General features: G+C 44.5%; 1 protein-coding gene across 3 annotated transcripts in view; it reads left to right on the top strand.

The window, feature by feature from the left end:
• Positions 1-19,917, top strand: part of HBEGF (heparin binding EGF like growth factor) — a 115,020-nt gene that overhangs the window by 20,975 nt on the left and 74,128 nt on the right. The window lies entirely within an intron of this gene.

A 19,917-nucleotide genomic window follows, 5' to 3' on the forward strand; every position in this document is an offset into this window, starting at 1 on the left:
CTATGGTTACGGATTGGTCTCAACTAATTTGGGTGTAATTGAGGCATCTAAGCGTTAATATATCAGTAATGCAATTTATTTTATTTACAGATTTCCCCTGACGAAGGGACACGTCAGTCCCGAAATGCATCGGGCTTACTCTCATGTATTGTTCATTTGCAATGTATATGACGCATTTACATGCTAAATATGCCATACGAATTGTAAAATGGCATGATTACTTCATTTGCTTTGATTGTTTTGTACAACAATGCATATATTTGTGTAAAAATTTATACCAAATACACATGTTACTGTATATACCAGATTGATTTGATTTGATTATTGTACCGTGATTTAAAAAGGATTGTATAAACAAAGGGTTCTAATCACCCACAGTATTGTGCACAGTGTAAACAACCTCATGGGTTAGTTTTCTCCTTTCATTTACTTATATATGCTTGAACTGACAGCAAGCATAACACTGTAGCACCTATGTTATAAGTTTACCATATCAATTAGTTTATTTTGAAAAGCAAGGTGTGCGCTGCCCCACATTATCTCTATTCGAAGTTAAAGGGCAGCCATTTTGCCAAAAACGTTAGTGAGTGAGTGGTGTAATAGGTTGAAGATGGATTTAGTGGCCACATCGGCAGCAGTTCTGTCTGAAATGTAGCAGTTTAAATTCTATGATTGTCTGTTAAAGAACACTTTGTGTGTTTATAATGGTGGTGGAGTTGGGAGGTTGAAAGTGATTTTTTTTTTTAAACAAATTTTATTGAAGTTTACATGCCTGTACAAACACACATTATGTAAAGTTTCATATTAAAACATACAATCAAGGTGAGTAATAGGACCATCATGTAAGATGCAATCATATTAAGCATTCTGTGCATGGTGGCGACCTTGGGAGATTGAAAGTGATGTAAATTACATGGTAATTGCGCCATTTGAGGAACTGTGTTCCTTTAACTGAAATGAGGTAATCTGGGAATTCCAGGAGGGCTTTGGTGAATCCTGCTTTGTGTTGATGGAGGGTATATTAGAAGGAATGAGGCTGTGAAAGTCAGGAGTGGTGAACAAAGGGCAGCTTTGAGCATGCTAGTCACTATAGAGTTTTATACTCTACACCTAACCCCCGCTGCACCCTTAATTGGTTGTTTTATATAGATTGTGAGCTGGACATTGGGAATGGCTTCATGTAAAATGTCAGAACCAGGGTATCCAATCCAAGATTCTGTGATAAAGAGAGGGGTAGGCATGGTGTATTTTTTTAAGTTGCACATGTAGATTGCATTCTTTCCTAAGGATCTAGCATGGCTGAAGATGCGTGACAAATATTAGCAAGGATGACTGGAACATCATCCAATCTTGATATAGGGGCTATATTGAGTTGAAGGAGCATGGAGCCTAGATCTGGTACATAAAGGTGGTGAGTCTCCATAGACAGTTGATTGCTCTGGTGATTTGTATGACTGTTTTGGGTGTGGCACTCGTGAACAGAGACTGCCATCTGACTGTACCTGTGGTCGTTTTATAAGCAGTGGCGGCTGGCAGGGAACGGGGGAGGGCGGGTGAAGACAAAAAAAATTAAACACTTACCTCTTCAGCCAGCCACGTCTCTCCTCCACCTCCCTGCTGATGTCCTAGAACAGAAGCAGGAACTGGAAGCACACATAGGCTCCCTCCCCTAAGCCAATCCCAACACTGCAATGCAGTGTTGTGATTGGTCTGAGCACCGTGGTTCAGCTCTCAGAAGGGGAATGGGAGCCTGGCCATGTTCCTCATCAGCCTGTGTAATGCAGCCTGGTGGGGAACATGCAAAGTGCGCATAACTGTTTGGCCAGCCCAAGAAGGCCGACTAAACAGTCATGCACACTTAGAGTGTGCCAACCACTCCCCACCCCACGTGATGCCAGCCCGACTCTGCCCTAACCCAGCACTGCAGCTACCAAAAATAAAATGATAATAATAATGTTATTAGCATTTTATTTTTTATTTTTTTCACTGCTTCGAAAGCAGTGGGGCGATGCTCCTCCACCTTAGCGGAGGGGCTTCCCCTATTTGTAAGGTGCTTTATAATGGTTGCTTGAAGTTTTGTTCTGAGCGTTGCGGAGGCTGATATGGCTTTGGTGGTGTACATTAAATTAAGCGAGCTGGTTCACATAGGAAGAAAGGAAAGTAATTCAGTTATTGATGTCCAAAACAATCACAAATAAATTCTTCATGCTGGGATTTATTTTTGATGAACTTTATCGAACATCAGTAAATACATTGGATATAGCTGACACATGTTTAGTCGTAAAGACTTTTTCAAGATTGTCACTCAGTAACATGAAAAGCAAATTACTACACACAATCTAAAACAGTGTGGACATTTTGCTAAAGCTCAACATAATAGAAGAGAGCATCTGAAAAAAGGTAAGCGTCTCACTTTTGCACCAGAAAGTATTTTTCCCAAAAAGAGAGTGCCAAGAGGGTATCCAAAAACAGAATTGCGGGTGAGGTTATTGTTGGGTGTAGATTGTGATACCCAAGCAAGATATTTAACAGCCAAATAGTGAAGATTAAACTCAAGTGGAAAGATCCATGTATAAAATGACTAGAGTCTAATAACTAAATACTAGCCATTATGTGAGATAGTGTGGTGAGGAAATGGTTGTCATATGGTGATACTCAAGCAAGCAGAAGGAAGAGTATGTACTCATAGAATCAAAGAGTATGCCTTTTGTTATTGTGTGTGTGTGTGTGTGTATACAATAAACCACATGATGAGATAACCTGAGAGGTTGTAGAAAATCACTAAATAAGGACCAGACAGGCGATGCACATTGATTATGTATTAGGTCAATACTTACTGGTTTGTGATACAGGAATATTTTTGTGTTACTGTGTTCTCAGTGCGGTCTAAAAAGTAAATATGTAGGAGAAGAGAAAGGGGGGGAGGTTATAGGTTTTGATGTAAAAAAGGAAGAAATACGGCCAGGATAAAAGTAGTCATTTAAAGACTATCTAGGTTGGGGCCTCAACACGGTTAAGAGCCTAATAGTTTAGAATAACAGGTTCATTAAGGGCAATTGAATAGTGAGTAAAAGTTTCATCAAAAGGTTTGTTATTATTCTTTCTTTGCAACATTTGTTTTAGCTCCTTAACCTGTTAACTGCTGAGGCTTTTCCACTCTCATTGCTGAGCCCTTTTTTGATATTTGGAGTACTTCAAAATTTCTTTCCACATAAGATATCCACCAAATTTGTGTCTTTGTTTTTCCAACCTCATGGGAATTCTAAAGGTACTCATAGTTTGTAGATTCTCCTACAGGGAACTGAGAAGAATTACATAAAAAAAAACAATGAAAATGGGTAGGAAAAAAGCCCATGGTGACAATGTTTTCATCTGTATTTTTTTGTCACAATGGTCAATTTACAAAAGCAGTATGCCATTATGTCCAATAGATCAGGTCACTGGGTTTCTAGTTCTCCAAAAAAGCCAACTGAGCTGTAGCTTATTATGACTTTTTATTGTGTACAGACTATACAGCAATTCATATGGTTGTGTAATGAATGAAAAATGGGTATGAAGTAAATCAATGCGTTTCTGGAATGTACACAAGGTACTGTGTTTAGGAACAGTGGATAGTTGTACACCTCAGAATGTAGGGTTACCCATAATATAATGTGATTCAGAGGGCATTTTGTCAAATGTATTCTTTCTTGCACTATGGCTTGCATTTGGAAGCCAAACATGAAGAAAAATCCAATTGGCAATAACTAATGTTCTACTTCTATCTCCCAATAAAAATAGTACCCCAATTCAGTGGCTGAGCCTGGTGCCCATGACACAAAATGCCCCAAAACGTGACATCACATTACACCCAGCAAAATCAACGCCTTTTACAATGTGTGTTACTATGGTATATGGACTTTAGCTCAGCTGCCACCCAGGGTAACTTATCAACCCTGATATTTCTAAAAACTAGATGCCCATGTGCGTCCAGGGTGGTGTGATGATGTGACTTGGAGACATAAAAAAAAATGCCCTGGTTTGGCAAAAGGGTATCTGGGTATTTTTGGCCCTGGCTCGCCTGCCACCCCAGGAAACCAACCAAACTCAACTCTTTTTTTTTTTAAGTTGTAGACACAAGGGGAGGCCTGGGTGGTGTGCCTTGTGTGGACCCCACAACATTTTCTTACCTTCAATTCAATGCAAACCTCAAACTTTGCCTAAAATCAAGCCTTTTCCTCACATTTCTGTGATGGAAACTTCTCCCAGTAAATGGTACCCCACTTGTATGGCTAGGCCTAGTGTCCGTGACAGGAACAGATCACTCCAAGGTCCATGCAAAGCCCATATATGCTTTGCATGCTCTCTGGTGTGATTTATGCCTGTCGCAGGTGGTCGGCCCAGTCTCTCAAGTGGGGTACCAATTTTATCGGGAGACGTGGGAACGCTGGGTGGTAGTAATGTTGTCAAACCCTGCGCTTTCCAGATCGTTCCTCACAAAAATGTGAGGAACATGAGTGGTTTTAGCCAACTTTTGTGGTTTGCCTCGTGGGTAAAACCACTTTTGAGATCTTGGAAGGTTTCCTTGGAGACCATTCACTAATCAAGTACAGGCTTCTACCGTTTAGTTTTAGCACCTCCAAAAGTACTAGGTTAAAAGAGCAAATACTAATAACAGAATATTGAATCAGTTACTATTGGAGGTGAGTCGTAAGCACCACTTAACAGGCCTTTCATGCACCTTTCACACGCCACACACAATGCCGTTAATATCACCAGCAACAGCCCTAACACAATACTCACATCAATATACCGCCTCCATCCCAGGGCCCATCACATTCATACACCAACAGGACTGTATTACCAATCATACCTTCCCTCATCGACCAAATTGCATACATTCACACTAACAGCAAACCTATACACACATTTCCAGACGTATAGGTTGCTTCACAACATCACAAATTAAAAGAAACCTATAGTAAGCTATTGCTGCCTGTCGGGTGTCTGTCTTCATCCAAATCCTGAGTGATACCATACATCTGCCAAGGGAACCTTTAATAATGCCTCCCTGTGGTAGCCACCTGAGGTTCAGGATTTTTTTTTCAAAACATATTCTTATTGACATTTAGATTAGTATCCAATAGGTATTTGACATTCATCATTGCATACCACATCAAAAAAGTATAACTCATCCAGAACATATGTGGTTTTATGCTTGCTGTTGTGTATTCTCTTTGGTGGGGGTCTACAATTATGTATATTCTTTGTGTGCGTAAAACTGTGCAATGTGGTTAACATAGTAACTAACTAACCAGGTGGTGGGGTCAAAGCTATGTAGTCATGCCAAAAGTACAGAGTGATTGTCTGGGGAATATGGAGCTTAGGGTGTGCCTGGGCAAGTGGTGGCCCACAGTTTCCTACCGGGTTTCAGGCCACTGCTGCCTTCTAACTGCATACTATAAGTGCTGGGAGGGAGAGAAGATATAGGAGGGTGATGCCCATGGCATGTCGCTCATTGTTGAGTGTATTGATGTCTAGTGGTGTTAGTGATTTTATCCTGGGGACTTCCCAGTGGTTACCAAACAGGCCTTCCTTCATCAACTCCGTTCATCCCTTGTTTAAGCGTCATTGTCATTTCCTTCTTCCTCTCTCTGGTCTCGCTCTGGGTTTTCCCACGCCTCTAAGATCTCTCTCCAGTGTCCTGAAAGAGAGCATTGGCTCAACCCCCTCATCTCTTCCCTCGCCAGGACTCTGCGCCGGCCCAATAAGTTACGTCTCGTTTCCAGGTGGCAATTGTCGGTCCCGTGGCAGATTTCCAGGTCATTGCAATTCGCCATCTAGCCAGAACTAATGCTTGGTCTAGAAATCTGCTACTCACTTTCCACTTGGGCGGTCGGGGGAAAAGCCCCAATAGGCACACCCCAAATGTGTGTTCAAGTGTGCATCCCATCGTTGTCCCTGAGAGTCTCAGAAACTCCCCCCAGACCCCAGCAAGCACTGCGCAGCCCCAGGTAATTTGCACAAAGTCTGCATTATCATGGGCGGATCTCGGACAATTGTATGTGTCACCCACATAAGCCTTTTGCAGTCTTTGAGGGGTCATATAAGTCATATAGGTGTAGTTGTATTGTATATATTTCAGTCTCATATTGCATGAGATTTTCTTAGGCTATGCTAAAATGTTGGTCCATTCTGGGTCTGTGAGGTCTCTATCTAGGATGGTCCCTCAGCGGTCGCGCAACTTCGTCAATGGTGTGCATGCCATCTCCAGGTGTGAGGCGTATAACTATTTTACCTGGTGTCTCACTGCGCCCAGCACTAAAACCGCGTGCAGCACTGTCTGCGTCTTTGGCTCCTGCTGGCACTCTCCTCATAACTCCCTAAAGGTGCATAGCACTGTCTCGTAGGTTAAGAATTGGCCTGGTTGCAAGCCATAGCTCTCCATTAAATCCCCAAAGGGGACCAGGGTCAGGTGCTGGTAGCCGTCTCCTACCGACTCCAGTCCCGCCTCTGTCCATTTCTTCAGCAAGACTGGAGTTAATATCTTCCTTGGGTTCCCATGGGGTAGGCCAACCAGGGGTAAGACCGAAGTGTATAAGGGTGCATTCCTCATTTTGAACAGACTGCGTTCGTTGCCAGCAATGTAAGGCTATAGCTTATAGCAAATATAGGTGGGGGGTGTTCACTGTCAGGTCAAGCATTTTAGTCAATAGTAAATCAGTGCGGGTCCCAAGGTTGGTCAGGTCACTCCCCTCTCCCTCCCTCCCCGCCAGCCACTGTGCTAGCCATTGCAGCTGTGAGGCCAGGAAATAAAACTCAAAGTTTGGGGGCCCCAGGCCTCCCTCTGTTGATGGACATTGTAAAGTCTTTAAGTCTACCCACCGCCTACCCTTTTCCCATATGTGGTCTCGCAACAACACATCCAGCTGTCTAAACAACGAGGCGGGAACTGTAGTTGGGAGGTCAGTGAAGAAGTATAATAGGTGTGGCAGCATAACCATTTTAGAAAGGGAAACCCGGGCCATTATCGGGTGTCGGAGAGAGCACCAGAAGGAAACATTCGATCTCGGGGACCTGAGGGCCTTTCCGATATTACATTTGCGTAGGTCATCTAGCGAATAAAAAAACCTGGATTGCCAGGTATTGGAAGGTTATAGGAGCCCAATTAATATCTTCTATGAGGTTCAGGGGCGCCTGTGTCGGCGGACACAGGAAAAAGATAGGTCTTGGTGCGGTTAACCTTAAGTCCGGACAGTGACTCAAACTGTCCAATTAGATGTATCGCAGTTTTAGTTCCCACAGTCACATCTTGAAGATAGATTGATAAGTCATTGGCGTACAAGGAGATAATATGTGTGTTCCCCCCTATAGTTATGCCAAGCCCCTCGCCGCCGCATCTAAACAGTGCTGCCAGTGGTTCCATAGCTAGTGCGAACAGGAGGGCTGGCAGTGGACAACCCTGGTGCGTACCTAAAAAAAACAATTTTGAGTGGACACCGTTTTTCCAGTTTTTACCCTGGCTGTGAGGTGTTCATAGAGTAGCATCACCCATCTTGCCCAGGCCTCACCCAGGCCCATATATTTCATAGTCTCAAACAGGTAGTCCCATCTCACTGTGTCAAAGGCCTTCTCAAGGTCTATTGACATTTGGGCCGCTTGCAGCAGTTGCCGGGTGTCTCAATGATACAGCACTGAATACATTCTGCGTAGATTGAACGACGTGTTCCTGGCTGGGATAAAGCTGTTCTGTTATGTGTGGACCAGATTTGGCATGTGGGAAAGTAAGTGGAGCTCTAGGACATTGCTAAGAATTTTAAAGTCCATGTTTAACTTGGAAAGAGTGGCTGGAAATCTGTGACCTTCGCCTCTGTCAAAGGCTTTTTGGGGAGAGAGACCACCAGTGCGTCCTGTGTTGAGTCAGGGAGATGTCCAAGCCTCGGGGATTCTGCATATAATTTCACCAGTTGTGGTGTGAGTTTTGAGATGTCTGTAGAGTAAAATTCAGCTGGAAGGTCGTCAGGTCCTGGGGTTTTCCCAGTGGCCATGCTTTTAATTGTTGCCCGAATCTCATGTACCGTCACCAGCCCTCCCAGCGCATCTAGTACCTGTATATCTGGTGTCCAAGGGTTCAGGACTCTCAAGAATTCCCTCTGGGCATCTGGAGGTGTCATGGGGGGGCTTTATATAGGGTTGTGTAATAGTCACAGAAAGTTGCATTAATGGCTTCGGGGTGTAGTGTGGGATCCCCTTGTTGGCTCTGATTTGAGTAATCAGAGTTCCACGTGTCTCCGGCCTAATTAGCCATACCAACAGTCTACCAGGCCTCCCTTCTTCCTCCTGCACCTTTGTAAGATACCCTCTGTAATCATGGCATCTCAGCCACTCAAGGGCTTGGTGGTATAGTGTGCGTGTTTTCGTTTGGTGTGCGTCTGGTCTGGTTCCTTGCTCGTTGTCTAGTCTGTGTCAGTCTTCCTCCAGTACTTCCAATTCCCAATGGAGTTCCCTCTGGGCCCCAATCGATTGTCCATGGCAGTGCCCCCTCATCACTACCTTGAACCCTTCCCATTCCACCATTGTGGTGGATGCTGTATGTACTGTCAAAATAAGTGTCTATGGCGGTGCTTATGGTCTCCTTAAAGCAAGTGTCCTCTAAAGTCAACAGGTTTAGTTGCCATAGTGGGATTGGTGGACGTGTCCTTGTAGGTTGAAGTGTTAACAAGAGGGGGCTATGATCTGAGAAGGTGTGCCCTAGGTATTCTGTGTGAGTGACCAAACAACCCAAGCCAGGTGTGTTCAAGAATAAATCCAGCCTGGTGTGTAAGTGGTGCAGGGGGGAGTAAAAGGAGTAATCCCGGACTCCTGCATGTTGTGTCCTCCAAGCATCTTCTAGCCCCCAATGTCTCCTTCAGTCTCGGAACCCAACTGTAGTACAGTGGGCCTGGGAGCTAAGCAATGATGGGTGTGAGCGATCTAGAAGGATATCTGTGACACAATTGAAGTCGCCACCTAATAAGACGTGTGGGGTTAACAACTCCACTAGAGGGGCCGAAAGGTTCTGAAGGAACGATACCTGGACTTCGCTAGGGGCATACACAGTGTCCAGTGTGGTGTCTTGCCCAAAGAGCCTGTCTTTTAACAGTACTTATCTGCCATCCTTATCTACGAGTGTATGCAGGGGTTTAAATGGGATACCAGCTCTTACCCATATCAATGTACCCCTTGCATATGCAGAGTAGGAGGTCGCAAATATTTGCCCCTCTCCATCTCCTGCAAAGTTTCTCCACCTCACCATAGGTGAGATGTATTTCCTGAAGGAAGGCAATCTGCACCCCTCTCCTGCGTAGATATCTGTGTATGTTGCATTTAGTGGCTGGGCCCATTCCTCTAAAGTTCCATGTCCGTAATTTTAGTGCATGTTGATCTGAGGGCATATTCAAGAGCCTAGATGCTTAGGTCCGCCATCTCTCCCCACCCTCCTCCCCGTACCCTGATGTAGTAAGCCAGGACCCCACCTGCCTCGAAAACAACAGAATGAAACAGTAAGAACCCCCATAAACGTAAATTCCCCAGTCCCCAGAGCAGTCTGGCAACGGCCAGCCACCCAAACTGCAAGCAAACCACCCACATTCTTTGGAGGCCCCTTCCAGGTCTATCCAGTGGGGGTAGGCCCCATCGTGTGTAGAACCATCTGACATGTGGTGATCTTGTGTGCAGCACAACCCGTGCCAGCCCTTGGGACCTCTTGCACCAGCCCGCTTGACCTTGGCCACAGCAGGCAACTATAGTGTTTCAGCGCGTGACTCCCAATGAAGTAGGCTCGATTCATTTAAAGGTCGTCGACCATTCTGGGGTAATAACCGGTAACGTGGTGTTGCCTGCTCATGAGCTGTCTAAGTCCCAGCCTTTAGGTGATCCAGAACCAGGCTCCGACATAGATTTGGTTGGTCTCATGATGTCAGCTACAGCTTGCAAAGCTGCAGCTCTGTCCTTCTTGGTTTGGGTGAGGCTGGGTCTTTTTGACGATTTCCGCTTCGACCGGGACCTTACTCTCTTTCCCAACCTTGTGGCGCCGCAAGAGTCCCGGCACTGGATTTGTCAAGTTTTTGCCCAGCTTTGTATAATTCTAGCCATTCCCAGGCTTCTACCGGGTTTTCACAAAAGTGCGTCTTCCCATCCAGCATTATGTGGAGCCTGGCTGGGAACATCAGGGAGTATTGCAAGTTCTCTTCCCTTAGTGCCTTCTTGATCTCCAGATAGGAGGCCCGCTATCTCTGTACTTCGGCCGTGTAATCAGGAAAGATGGAAACCTTGTTATTGCCCACCGTGAACGGGCCATCTGTGCGTGGCTTCTACAGGAGGACATCCCTGTCTTAGTAGTGGAGGAGTTTGGCTACCACTGGACGGGGGGGGGGGGTTGGCCTGGGGCCGATGGGACCTGGCGAGTTCATCTGGTTTGTGTGGGGTGGAGTTTCGAGATCAGGGCTTCCGACGTTTTTACCCGTTCTGCTAATTTATGGTGCTCAGCTCTGAGCAGGCCCAGCCCCACCGACACAGCACTGATGTCTTGATGGACAGTAGCTTTAGTGTCTGCAATTGCGTTCAAGATTTTAATCAACTGTTGTTGCACCGGGTCTGCCATTGCCGGTGAGGGTGCTGGGGCCTTTTGGGGGCCCACGGTCTCTTCTCCTCGATCCGACGGGGCACCCGCCGTTTTCGTTCTGGCTTTCCCCATGTTTCTCCCTTCCCTCTCTGGAGTGCGGGGCGTCTGGAGTGGCATCATCACCAATCCAACCCGATGGGCGGATATATGCCTCGCCTGTGTATCCTATAGTCACTGTGAGGGCGCCCTTATAGTCTAATACTTGTGACGAAGATGGCGTGTGGAAAGGTGCTGCATGCCCTCCTCATTGGGGAGTATGCAGCTTTTTAATGTATTGTGGCTGTTGGGCCCTGTCTGAGTCCTCCCATAGTATGCATCGGGTATGGAGTCTGTTTTCCTGCACCAGGCCCTTTCAACACAAAGAGGTCAATGTTGCACCAAGTCCATGAAAACTGCCTTATGCTGGGCGCTGCTACGCTCTCACCTGCGTTATGTTCTTGCCACTCCTGATGGGGCAACTGCGCTGGGGCTTGTAGGTTGGCAGGTGATTTCTAGCCCTGGTAAGGCCTTTTCAGTGTCACACTCGTCAGTTCTCCCTGCAGCGCCCTAGATCAGGGGTCCTTGTGGGCACAGCATCCAGTTCCAGGTTATAGCAGGGCAGCATGAGCCTCTCAACTAGGTAGAGTGGGGTCCATCGTCTGTTCTCCTTTTCACACAGCCTCTCCAGTTGCATCTATCAGGGCGTTACGGAGCGTGGCGAGCCCCGCCTCCGCTCCCGGTGCTGCTCTGGGGGCTTGGGCCTACGCGATCCACTTGTCACAGGACTCGCAGTGGCAAATGATGTCTTGCCGCCCCCGCCGTAGTCCAGGTCACCAGTGGGGGGCGTAAGTCTCATGTTCCTGGCCCATAGCCTCACCTTCTACACAGAACCTGGGATATTCAGGTCCTATGCCCTGCAGGGCATAGTACCGTAGGTCTGTGCTCACTGCCAGCTCACCAAGGCCGCCATCTTACAGCTCAGAGTGCTGGATCTTGTAGATGCTGTGTTGGAGGCATACAGCCCTCGCTGAGGTTGCAAAGCGTGTCGACTAATCCGGTAGGTCTTTTCCACTGCTGCGGTGTCCTGCTGGTGCCAAAAGGTGCAGGCCAGGACCGTTAATTAGCAGGATACACGAAGGGCTGGCGCAGAGCAGCAGGCACACGCGTCCGCCATCTATGGCTTCCAAGCCACGCCCCCCCGAGGTTCAGGATGATGTCTTTCATGCACCTTCCAATTTGTTGATATAAGTTTGGGGGTGCCCTAGGATGCCTGTAGGACTTGGCCTACATTCTTTGGACTATGCGAGCAATTCTACCTTTGAAACTAAGGTAAACCTGCTGGGGAAGATTGTACTAAGTTACCTAAAGAGCACTTCTAAAACTACTAAGGGCTTTAGGTTTTTACGCACAGGGTACTCTGTGACAACATGGAGTATGTTCTGTTCACCGTTATGGGCAGTGCTGTGACTAATACAGTTGTAATTCGCAGGCAGAACCTTGGCCACGTTCTGACGGAGAATGAAGGGGGCAAGAACACCATAAGCAGGATCAAGGGTGATAATTCTCCCTACTAGAGGTAACAATTTGAAAATCTTCCTGCCTAGTCAAGTAGTGGCCAAGGTATGTATCTATGCACAGCCCTTGAAAGGTACATGCTATCAATATGACGGCTCCATTTCAGTCAGTTTCCCAGAACTTCACTTTTGTATGGTACAAAGTGATGGAGTTTCAAAATTATAGGCCTGGCTGAAATGGGTACTGGGGACAGTAATACTGACTTCCCTGCATCAATGACATGGTTGACTCTTTCTCTGTTACAGGAATGCAGTTGGCAAAGTGTCGATCCTGCAGCCTTGCAAAGTCCTCCACAGTAGATGAAATAGAGGCGACTGCTTCTGCAGCAGTAAGACTTTCAATTACGGCCAACAAAGTCAATCAAAGATTTTGGTCTTCTCATGGTCGTCTGACGGTAAATAACATAAGCAATGTATGTTGCCAACTGGATCAGATGGATAAACAACTTCTTATACCATGTGCAAATGTTACGACTTGCATTATATGGCTGAAATACCTAGTTTTTCTTACCCACTCTGTCCATGTACTTGTTGTAATAATGTTTATACAATGGGTCTTGTGAACTCTGCCAACTGACCTCAATCGGTGAACGGGGGAAATGCTGTCATTATGAATTGTAGTAAGCATAAATATATCCCACCTTTCTGAGAATTAATTGGTAGCAGTTCATTGGAACACAGTGCTCTGGGTTTTTTGGAACATCATACAAACAAGCTCTTGTGAGGATTCTCTGTGGCAGCATTGAACTGTACTGCATACCACAGTGCCAGCTTTGTACAACTTGCTGAACAGCTTGGCTCCTGTATAGAGGTTGGCCACATAGAGGTTATAACCTTAAAGAAGGGGTCGTTGGACAAGCTACTATGCAATCTTTGCACTGATTCCTAGCATGGAAGGGTAACCTGAAGGATTGATTATGAAGTCGTTCCCTGTATATTCTTTCAGGCTGTATACATAACCATACATAACTAGCTCTTTTGTTTGGTATCTACTGCCTCAACAGCAGTCATACTTTATATAGGATCAAGGACTCCTCAACTGCTATATATTTCCCAGGAGTATACATCTCTGGACCTTGGCAGACAAATGTTCAATGATAGGCTGAACAACCTGTTATCGTCTGGATAGTTGGGGCAATTCTGCAGAGTTATCACTGAAATTCAGCAAAATCTAAAACCTGTCTTCTCATAATCAGTGCAACGCTGGGTGTTTCCCAGTCCCAAACTGTGCAAGTAAACCATTGGGACGGAAGGCTTGGTTTGTGCACTATTTTCATGTTGAGCGTAATGCCCAGATTTATTTTTCAACTCTCCAAGTAAAGTGAGAGTCCACCAGTGTGCCCTAGGATGAGGCCAAATACTGTCTCCATGCTCCCTCAGAATCTGTTCGGCAAGCAAATTTGTATGGTGCACAATTGCCATAAGGAAGTTAACATTCAGAGAGTGATGGACGTACTCAACAGGCAAAATATTTCCAATATTCGCTTTACATTCAGATTGTGTAGTGAATTAAGGTTTTTAGTGTTGAATTAAATTGGTGGGCTACTAAGAGAGCTCTCTGTCTGTGCTTGGTGCCATACCAGCCTGCTCTTTGTATAGGGCTACCTTGATCCTGTCTCTTCAAAGCACAGATCGTGCTTCTAAAGGGACATCACAAATGCATGACCATGTTACTCACAAGCACTGAAAGGTGATGGCCGGGTCTGGTGGCTCAGTGGACTAAAGCAGCCACTGCACAGACCTGTGTTCGACCTCATGGTCACAAGTTCAAATCCTGGCAGGTTCACTCAGCCTTTCATCCATCTGAGGTTGATAAAATGAGTACCATTGAGTTGGGTAACAATAAACATCTGTTATTCAACGCCAGGACACCTACGGGTAATAGTCCGCATTTCAAATACACCTGTTATGTTATGTTCCAATGGAACTCTGCTGACTGAAAAAACATTTCCAGATTCGACTTCATTAACCTGATGCCAGCTCAGTAGTTATTGCCTGGGCAGCAGTTATCCAACGAGATCCCATCCCTGTTAACTGTGTAAAACCTTCCTTTTGAAATACTATGCCCTACATAGAAGGCAGAAGTATTCTTAAAAATCGGTGGGTGGGTGGGTGGGTGGAAGTGTGCATGAGTGGGATGTGTCAAAGAAGTTGACAAGCAAAAAAAAGCACTTCAATCTGGAGGCTGTAATCCAAATGACTTCCCCAGAGGGCTTCACCAAAGCCATAAAAGAGGCAAAAAACAGATAATGACTTCGACTTGCAACATACGTAATACTACAGCATACTTCGTGGGACAAGGGGTGAGATCACCCCAGCCACTGTTAATTTATTATGGCACAAACAGGGTTGACACATTTCTTCTGAAAAAAAAACACTGGCTGGCTGTTTATTAATGTTTGCTGTTTTATAACAGCCAACAGCTGGTAGATAAAAATTATTCATGTAAAATTGTCAGGATTCATTTTTAAAATAAATTACTGTTTCCTGTAAGAGCACAAGACTAATCCCAATAACTAACAATTACCACTTGATTATTCATTAACTTTGGGTTCCAGAGCAGCGTGCTGCCTGCCTTAAAGTGTTTCAATGCATTGCCAAGGGTAGTGCTATATAAATGCAATTGTAATACAAGACCATAAATGCCTGCATTTTGAAACTGGAAAGGGGAGAGTTGAAAAACGATTGCGGGAATCTTTTCTCACAATTGACTTACAGTGCATTGTAGACAATTTTAGGCAGGAGGCAGCTAAAAATAAATCCATATTAAAATCAGACAAGGACAGAGACTCGGCCCGGCCACCAAAATAAAAGTGTCCCTCATTAGCAAACCAGATATCTAAAAAAGTAACCACATTTGCACATTTGGGGCAGTTTTTAACTTTGGAAAGTATTAAAGACTACATTTGTGCTTACTGCAGGCAATGTTAGAACAATAATTGATTAAATAGAAGCCTCCTGAGCTGACAAAAGGCGAAATTACTAGGAGGTCCAGTTGATTAGGGCCTTTTTGTTTTCCCCAGGGGTTGGGTGTGTGTGGTAATTGCTCCCTCCTTGGGGGCCCAATTGCCCCCAACCCCCTATGAAAAAAAACTTTTTTTTAATAATAAATGATGCCTTCCAGGGAGTTCAGTTTGTATGCCAGATTGGCCGCCCCCAGCAAAACATGGTTGCCATTTTATTTTCACGTAGGGAGTCAATCGCGCCCTCCTTAGGGGTCTGATCACACTCCTCCTGGGGACAGCAAATATTTTTTTGAAACAAATATGGCCACCAGAAGGGTCAGTTCAAATGCTGGATGGGCTGACACCCTTGCAAACTTTGGCCGCCATTTTGTTTTCCTTTAGGTGGGGTCCTGGGTGATATTGCCCCCCTTGGTGTACTCAACGCATCCCTAAGGAGAAACAAACATTGTTATGAAATAAATAAGCCCCATGGGGGCGGAAAGTTGGCCCATATGCCAGAGGAGCTGATCCCTCAAAAAAATGCAAAATTCACTGGTGTCTAATGGATTCCTGCCCATGAATCTCAGAGTATCCGCAATACTCGAGCAGGAATTTGTTTGTGGAAGGCATCACTGGAAAAGGGAGAACCTCTTCATAACTTTTTTCCACAAAGGTTTCCAAGCCAAATTTGTGTCCATTTTTCCCCCACATATTGGGGATTGTAAAGGCACCCCGTATGTGTGGATTCCCTCGGAGGACACTGAGAAAATACCCCAAATTTGGTATTTTGCGATATTTTAAAATTTTGGGGTAAAATGGAAAGAAAGTTATGAAGAAGAAAGTGTATGTTTTTTAAATATAAAATAGCATTAATTAAAGGTTTACAGTGCTAAGATCACCCTCTTCCCAAGTTTCAAGCAGAGCTGTAAAAAATAATTTGTATCACACTTTTTGCATTTTTCAAAGTGGTTGTCAATTTTTCTTTTTTGTGGTTTCTATCTCATCTCAATTTGTGGTGAATACAGGTGTAAAACCTGGGGTGTATCAGCAAAGCTATGTATTTCTAAAAAGTGGATAAAATAAAACAATCAACAGGGGTCATTTGTGTAGATCGGTCTGGTTTCCCGAAAGAAACTAATTTGTTGAAATCAAAAAATAATGACAATAAGTTGGAAAAAAATTAAATAGGTGACAAAGTTTTCAACTGTAATTTTGTTGCCCCGTTTATCGTCTTACAAAAAATATACCGTTACATCCATCGGACTCTTCTGGTCACAGGGATATACAGTATTTGTTGGTTGTCCAAAAACATACACTATACATAGCCAACAACTCACTGCAGTTTAAAATGAGTTTTCATTGTATTGTATTGTATTGTTATTGCATTTGTATAGTGCTTACTACCCCTGACGAGGCGTCAAAGCGCTTTTTCAGCGAGTAGCACGCTACTCCGGGACCCATAGAGGATTAGTGTTGAATTAGTATAGTGAAACATGCAAGAAAATTGTAGGTGGTGGATAGGTTAGTCAGTTATTTGGATTCGGAAGGATAGCAGAAGGATAGAAGAGGAAAAGGTTTGTATTTATATAGCGCTTGTTACCCCTGATGGGGTGGTGAATCACGCTACTCTGGAAACCCATAAAGGGTTAGTGGTGAATTAGTATGGTGAAATATGGACGTAATTTGAGTGGTGGATATTAGTCAGTTATTTGGAGTGAGAAGGATAGCGGAGGGATCGAAGGGGAAGAAAGGTTTGCATTCATATAGCACCTGTTACCCCTGATGAGTGTTGAAGCGCTTTTCTGGCGAGTAGCACGCTACTCCGGAACCCATAAAGGATTAGTGTTGAAAATTAGTATAGTGAAATATGAAGTAATTTGAGTGATGAATATGTTATTCAGTTATTTGGATAGAGAAGGATAGGTGGCGGGATAGAATAGTGAAAGAGGTTTGTATTTATATAGCGCTTGCTACCCCTGATGGAGTTTTGAAGCGCTTTTTTGGCGAGTAGCATGCTACTCTGGAACCCATAAGGATTAGTGTTGAATTAGTATGGTGAAACATGAAATTAATGTGAGTGGTAGATATGTTAGTTATTTGGATTGCAAAGGGTTGGGGAGGGGTAGAAAAGGGGTAAAAGGTTTGCATTTATATAGTGCTTGTAACCCTGTTGGGGTTTTGAAATGCTTTATTGGCGAGTAACATGCTACTCTGGAACCCATAAAGGATTAGTGGTGAATTTGTATAGTGGAATATGAAATTTGAGAAGTGAACATGTTAGTCTGTTATTTTGATTGAAAAAGATAGTAAAGGGATAGAAGAGTGAAGGATTTTTTTTTATTATTTCGTTTTTTTAGGTCATAGCAGTAGGAGGAGGCTTTTGGATGAGTAAAAAGGGCTTTTGGAGGGGAAGTCAGAGGGAAGAGTTTAGAAAGGTTTGTTTTGGGGGATCGATATAGTAAAAGAGGTGTCAGGTGATGCAAGGAGGGGTAGAGTAGGAGAGAGTCTAGAAAGGATTATTTTGGGGATCATAGTAGTTGTATGGGGCTTGGGATAAATGAGAGAGTGGATGAAGAAGATATATTGATAGATGTACAGGGTGAGAGATGTTATGTTATGTTAAATATATTTGTACAGTGCATGTACACCAAACGGTTTCATGGCGCTCATGAGCAGGAGAGGAGCTGCGACAGCGATGCATTTGGCTTACAGATATGCCTGGGTAAAGAGAAAGGTTTTAAGCAATTTCCTGAACTGTGCATAAGGGGCTGTCAGCCTCGCTTCCACAGGGAGCGAGTTCCAGAGCTAAGACAGCGAATCTGAGCCCTCCGTGTTTTTTGCATTTAAATACAGAGTGGTCAGCAAGTTTAAGTTGGAGGAGCGCAGTTCTCTAGAGGGAGTATAGCGCTGAATCCTGGAAGAGATGAAGGTAGGGCCGTTCCCCGCTAGGGCTTTGAATGTGGTGCATCCCAGCTTAAAGGCACAGCGTTTAGCCACTGGAAGCCAGTGAAGGCTCTTCATCAGGGGTTTAACGTGGTGTCGTATGAACTGGCGGGCGATTAATCTGGCTGCATGGTTTTGCACCAGCTGCAAATGTTGTAATTGATATGCGGGGATGCCAACATAAAGTGAGTTGACGTAATCAATACGTTACATTACCAGGGCAAGGATAGTCAAGGTAAAGGCCTCAGTGGTTAAGAATCAGCTGATCTTCCTGATTCTGCGAAGATGGAAGAAGCACGCCGAGACCACTGAGCCTATCTGGGCCTTCATGGAAAGATCGTTACTAATCACAATCCCTAGACTCTTGACAGAAGTTGCTGGTAGTGGGGGACTACCTTGCATAGGAGGCCAGAAATTGGCGTTCCATGGATTTGCTGGTCCACCTGTGAGAATGAGCTCAGTTTTGTCTGGATTTCATTTCAGTTGGTTATCATTCATCCAGACACTAATAATGCTCAGCGTAGACTGGAAATTGAACGCTGAGGAGATGGTAGGATTGATGTCTAACACCAACTGAAGGTCATCGGCATAGTTGTAAGTAACGACCTCTCTCTCGCGCAGAGACCAGATATGGGGAAGTAGGTATAAGTTAAACAAAAAGGCCGAGAGGGAAGACCCCTGAGGGACCCCACACGTTAATTTAATTTTCTTGGAGGAAAAATTTGCATGGCGAACAGCTTGGAAACGGTTGCTGAGGAAGGAAGAGATCCATCTCAATTCCAGGCCCTGGATCCCGGCATTACTGAAACGGTCGATCAGAATATCATGATCGACCGTGTCAAAAGCAGCTGACAGATCCAGAAGTACCAGGGCCTGGGTGAGGCCTCTGTCCATTCCCCCCTCTGAGTTCATCCATAACTGTAAGGATGACGGACTCTGTTGAATGTGCTGGCCTAAAGCCTGCCTGGTGAGAGTCCAAGAAATGAGATTGTTCAATGAAGGAACTCCCGCAGTGTGCCACATGAGCTTCTAGGATTTTTCCCAGGTAAGGCAGCTGGGAGATGGGCCGGTATTTACTGAGCACCAAGGGATCCGAGTTGGGTTTCTTCAGAATCTGGATTATCTCAGCACTTTTGAAGGTGTCGGGGACAATACCAAGTTTTAGTGAATTATTGTGAAATGATAGGGGGGTGTCGGGGCAGGTGAGGAAAGCCTCTCGTAGAATATGAGGTGGGCAACAGTCAGTGGGGGAGCCAGAACTAACTTTTTTTAGTAGATCAAAGAAGATTTCCTTTGAAACAGGGTAGTGCATTGGAAAGAGTAGAAGAGAGAAGTTTGACATGAGTCAGAAAGTTGGGCTAGAAGATATATTGACAGAAGTATAGGCTGAGAAAAGTTTAGTGCATTGGAAACGCCAAATTAGAAGAAAGTGATAAATATATAGAACCATAAGTATATTGAAAGTATATAGATGCATAAAGGAGGTAAGTATATGTAGATTAAAGATATTGATAGAGGTACAGGATGAGAAATAGGGTAGTGCATTGGATTTGCTTTTTTAGGAGAGAAGTAACAGACACACAGAGCCAAGTACATGGAGGTACATAGATGCACAATGGAAGCAAGTACATGTAGACCAAAGATGATTTTTTTTAATAACATAATTATTCTACATGTTTATACAAAGCAATACACAAAGATGGGTACATATCTATAGTGAAAATAAATGCTTATATACAGAGGGATATGCTGTAAATTTCTGTTTGCGTATGGTGCTTATGTGAGGAAGAGGCAATTCTTGAGTAGTTTTCTGAAGATAAGGTAGTTGTTGGTG

The sequence above is a fragment of the Triturus cristatus genome, chromosome 7 (assembly GCF_964204655.1).
Source record: "Triturus cristatus chromosome 7, aTriCri1.1, whole genome shotgun sequence".
NCBI classification, from domain to species: domain Eukaryota; kingdom Metazoa; phylum Chordata; class Amphibia; order Caudata; family Salamandridae; genus Triturus; species Triturus cristatus.